The sequence below is a fragment of the Oryctolagus cuniculus genome, chromosome 8 (assembly GCF_051225735.1).
Source record: "Oryctolagus cuniculus isolate XC-2025 breed Fujian yellow rabbit chromosome 8, ASM5122573v1, whole genome shotgun sequence".
NCBI lineage: Eukaryota > Metazoa > Chordata > Mammalia > Lagomorpha > Leporidae > Oryctolagus > Oryctolagus cuniculus.
Window position 1 is genome coordinate 19,674,241 of NC_142874.1, and position 5,185 is coordinate 19,679,425.

The 5,185-nt window shown below is 39.4% G+C and overlaps 1 long non-coding RNA gene across 1 annotated transcript; it reads right to left on the reverse strand.

Moving 5' to 3' along the window:
• Window positions 1-325: 325 nt before the first annotated feature.
• LOC149124876 (uncharacterized) lies at window positions 326-4,793 on the reverse strand. Its single transcript, XR_016211625.1, has 3 exons — window positions 4,750-4,793; window positions 2,333-2,370; window positions 326-583 (listed from the first exon to the last, which is right to left on the reverse strand). It is a non-coding gene; the product is annotated as an uncharacterized LOC149124876 (long non-coding RNA).
• Between the last annotated feature and the right edge of the window lie 392 nt (window positions 4,794-5,185).

Below are 5,185 nucleotides of genomic sequence, written 5' to 3' on the forward strand. Positions count from 1 at the left end.
CATGAACTTTCTGTGACTTCATGATGAAAAAAAACTGTATGAAAATGCTATCATGAAAAAAACTATGTGTGGGTTTAAATTTTTTGTGCCAATATCAGCTCATATTTTCATTCTGTTTTTATATATTTCACTGTATTCTTAAATACTGATTTTATAGTAACTGTTGCATGTCCCCTTGAACAACGGAATTGGAAATTCAAGACTGAAATGGGTTGAGCTGAAATTTTGGAATCTGATCATTCCATATTCCTTTTTGAATAAGTTTGTGAAGTGTGAAGTGTACAACATGATTTCCACACAGTCAGAAAACATGACTCCTTTGAAGTCAGTTGCAAGCCAATTTGTTTATTTCTGGACAGAAAGAAAAATCTGTCAATTTTTTTTCTAAAAACACTCTTAGCTTCATGGTAGAGTGTAGGGAAATTAGTGATGTCCAGCTGTGAATATGCTACCACTGAATGAAATAAAATGATTCATTTTGGAGAGTTGGGCGGCCCCCTACTAGATGTGAGTTTTGCAGCTTGCTTTATAGGGTCGATTACTGTTGTTCCAAAGCACCAGATATGATGAGATGGTTCCATTTCTGTCGAAATAAAAAGTGAAATAATATTCTCAGACTCGGGAGATATCCCAATTCCTGATTAAAGAACTGCCCTCAAGATTTCCCCTAAGAAATGAGGTAAACATCATTAAACCAAAAGACACACATGAGAAGGAACTGATAATACATGTCTCCAGGTGATGAACCAAACTTCACCCTGTAAAAAATTGCCTTTTGCCAATAATAACCTAGGTTTGCAGAGTGCTTGCTGGCACTACTGAGGAGAAGTTAAGAGGAAGCCCTGAGATACCATGCCAATGGAGCTCTTGAGTAACAGCGGACAGAGGACACAGCTGTGCCCTGGAATCCTCTTCCAATGCAGGATTCCGGTCAATCGCCCTACTTGACATGGGGTCAGATTCCAGGAGTGGCATTATTTATTTCACTGAAGATAAAACCTAAGTTTTCTTAGGACATATTCATAAAGTAAACTCAGTATGAGAGAGAGAGTGGCAAAAAAAGTACTTTAAAGCCAAGTGTCACACACTCATAAAGGAGTGTTTTCATGAGGTTTCTGAGACTTCATGCAGACAATTTAAGGAAAATATGTGTTATGAAAAAACCATAGATATTATACTTTCTGAACCCAACAAATCCCCACTCTTCATTTTTAGAAGATTTACCTTTATCTTTGAATACTCTTTGTGTACAAAGCATTGGAATTAACCCCTGATGAAGCAAAAGAATAAGGGCAGGTAAACTGAAAGGACCTGGTAGCTTGGAAAGTGTCCATTCAGTGTGCAACTGCGAACACACATGGAACCACTTGATGCACAATGGTTGTCTTGGTGTAGGTGCCTCTTGGGCAATTCTCTACTCAGGAATTCCATCCATTCTTGGACAGAAACTGAATGTGTCAAGCAAAAACAGAAAACTTGTGCAAGCAGTCCTTCCTGTGAGGTTAAATGAAGTGCATGGGGAAAAAACCCTAAGCAGTCATGGTAACTGTGCTCTTCTGTAACTCAGAAGTCAGAGGACAGTGCACTGGGTGGGCCCATACCAAGCGCAGGCTTGGCATCCTCTCCAGCTGGAGAATTCACTCGGTCATTATACTGGACACTGGTCTGGTCTGCAGTAGCAGGGTAATTTGTTCTGCTGAAGAAACACCAGGGAGCAGGAAAAATAATGTTAGGTGAGAGCATGATACACTCATGGTGTGGATTTCAGGAGGTTTCTGAGACAGCTTAGAGATAAGCTTATGAAAAGATACAACTGATGAGCAAATTGATACCTAGAGTAATTGCTTTGTTGGACCAAAACAACTTCCTATTGTACCTTGATTCTTATATTTTAGTTTTTGTCTTTGAATACCAAATTGTCTTGCAGCATTAGAACTACTTTTAATGAAGGCAAAGAAAAAAATGAAACAAACTTGTAGCTTGGAAAATGTGAATTCAGTGTTGTACTGCCAACAAGTGTGAAGAAAACATGAAGACTATGTAGTCTTAGTTTATGGGCCTCATGGGCAATTCTCTACCAAGGAAGTTCACCCACCAGGGGAAGAAACTGAAGATATTTCAAGCAAAGTTTAAAAACAAACATTTTGAAACAGTAGTCCTTAGTCTTATGTTAAGTAAAATACAGAGAAAAGAAAAGAAAATCTTAAGGAAAAGAGATCCTAACTCAGCTTTCCAGCCACTTGGAATGCAGAGGACAGAAGACATAGGTGGGCCCATCTAGGCTCAGGCGTGGCATCCTGTGCCATTTCGAGATTTTGGCCATTCACCCTACCTGGTATTGTGTCAACAGCAGCGGTAGCATCAAAGCACCTGTTGAATGACAAACAAAAGTTGTCAAGATATTTCAGACAGCAGACCCATCTCAACCATCTGATGGCAGCAAAAAAATTTGAAATCCAAGCAAATTGGCTCCTATTGTGGACTTGAATGAGTTTTCTGATACATCATTAAAATCAGTTTCTTAAAGTATGGATAATGAAAAAAAGCTCATAGTTTAATAATTTTAGAACAAAATTCTTGTTTAAATTCATTTTTAGTTTTTTTCCCCTTTTATCCTTGACTATTATTTGTATCTTAACAATCGCAACTACTCTTTCAGAAGACAAAAAGATTATGATAAAAATCAAAGGTCTGGTAACTTGGAAAGTGCCCATTTGGTGTTTCTCTAGGAGTCAAGGATAGAATAGGAGGAATACAAAATGGAGTAGATGAGGTTAAGTGCCCCACGGGAAATTCCCTGGCAAGGAACTCCATGCTTCCTGCACAGGATCTGAAGAGTCCAAGCCAAGTTAGAAAACTTCTACAAACATTTCTGCACAATAATTCTTAGTGTAAAGTTAAAAGATTTGTACAGAAAGATAAAATCCTGGTGCTTTGGCACAGTAGGTTAACCCTCCACCTGCGGCACCAGCATCTCATATAGGTACCGGTCCTAGTCCCAGTTGCTTCTCTTCTGGTCCAGCCCTCCACCATGGCCTGGGAAAGCAGTAGAAGTTGGCCCAAGTACTCTAGCCCCTGCACCCATGTGGAAGGCCTGGAAGAAGCTCTTGTCTGCTGGCTTTGGACCGGTGCAGCTCTGGCTAGTGTGGTCATTTGGGGAGTGAACCAACAGATGGAAGACCTTTCTCTGTCTCTCACTGTCTGTAATTCTACCTCTCAAATAAATTTAAAAAATCTTTAAAATAAATAGAGAAAACCCCAAGGAATCAGGCCAGCTGTCCTCATAAGTAAGAAAAAGAGGAGAGAAAACATCAGTAGGCCCACTGCAAGGTTAGGCCTGATATCCTCTCCCAGTGGAAGATTTTTGTCAGTCACCATATTTGACACTGGGTGGGCTTCCCCTGGAGTGTCATTCATTCCACTGCAGAAAAAAATAAAGCTCTCTTAAAACATTTTCATAAGAGACTCATCTCAGTATCAGATAGTAATAACAAATTACTTTAAATACCAGCATCCTACACTTACAATGGGGATTTTCATGAGGTTTCTGAGACTTCATGTAGAAAAGCTAAGGAAAATATATGTTCTGGATTCATTTTTAGGTGTCTAATTTTACCTTTGAACACTATTTGTGTAGAAAGCACTGAAATTACCCTGCATTATGGCAAAGGCATAAGGAGATACTGATACTATCTGGTAACATGAAAAGTGTCCATGCAGCGTGCAACTGTGAGGCAACGATAGAGTAACAATGCAAAACACTTTTCTTATTTTAGGTGCCTCTTGGGCAATTCTCTACCCAGGAATTCCGTCCATTCTTCATGCACAGAAACTGAGGATGTCAAACAACATTAGAAAACATGCACAAGCATTCTAGAAAACGTAGTTCATACTGTGAGGTGAAATGAAGTTTATCGGGAAAAAATATCCTAAGGGATCATGTCAACTGTGCTCTCCAGTAACTCAGAAGACAGAGTACAGTAGACACGGGTGGTCCCATAGAAGGTCAGACTTCTCACCTTCTACCACTGGAGGATTTTGGTCAGTGAATATACGTGACACTGTTCTGGTTTGGAGTGGTGGGGGAAATTTCTTATGTTGAAGAAAAACCAGGAGTTATCTTAGTATATTTGAAGACAACATATTCATTTCAACATGGAGCAACAGTAAAAGAAAAAATATACTGAAACATAATACACCCATGATGTGGACTTCATGAGGCTTCTAAGAGGTAAGTTTATGTAAATACAATGAATGAAAACTTGATGCACAGGTTTAACAATCTGGGGGAGCAAAACAAGTCCTCATGCTAACTTCCTTCTTACATTGTTTAATTTTTGCCTTTGAATGCATTGTGTACTGACCGTTACACTACCCCTTGGTAAAGCCAAAGGAAAAGGATGGAAAAAAATGAAAGCAACTGGCAAGTTGGAACATTCCCACTCAGTGTACTCCAGCAAACAAATGATAGAAAAACAAGAAGCAAAACACTAGTCTTAGTTTAGATACCTCAATGACAATTCTCTACTAAAGTACTCCTTCCTGTGAGGAAACTAAGGTTTTCAAGCAAAGTGAGAAAACTCAAACAGATATTTTTGAAAAGTAGTCCCTAGTGTTAGGTTAAAGGAAGTGCATAGAAATGAAGAAAAATACTAAGGAATGATGCTAACTCAACTCTCAGTAACTCAGAATGCAGAGGACAGAAGGCTTCAGCTGCCATTGAAAATTGTTTTTACTCTGTCATCATACCTTACACTGATTCGTACTCCAGGGTAGCATTAAATTACCTGTGGAAGGTAAATCAAAAGTTTTCTTAGGATATTTTCAGAACACAATCATTTTATCAACTGACAACAGGAAAACATTATTTGAACCCATAGAAATACATGCTCATAATGTGGATTTTCATGAGTTTTCTGACACAAGATAAACATAGGTTTATTTTTATTTATTTATTTATTTATTTATTTTTGAAAGGCAGAGTGGATAGTGAGAGAGAGGTAGAGAAAGGTCTTCCCTTACCGTTGGTTCACCCTCCAATGGCTGCTGCGGCCGGCGCACCTCGCTGATCCTATGGCAGGAGCCAGGTACTTCTCCTGGTCTCCCATGGGGTGCAGGGCCCAAGGACTTGGGCCATCCTCCACTGCACTCCCTTCCCTAGCCACAGCAGAGAGCTGGCCTGGAA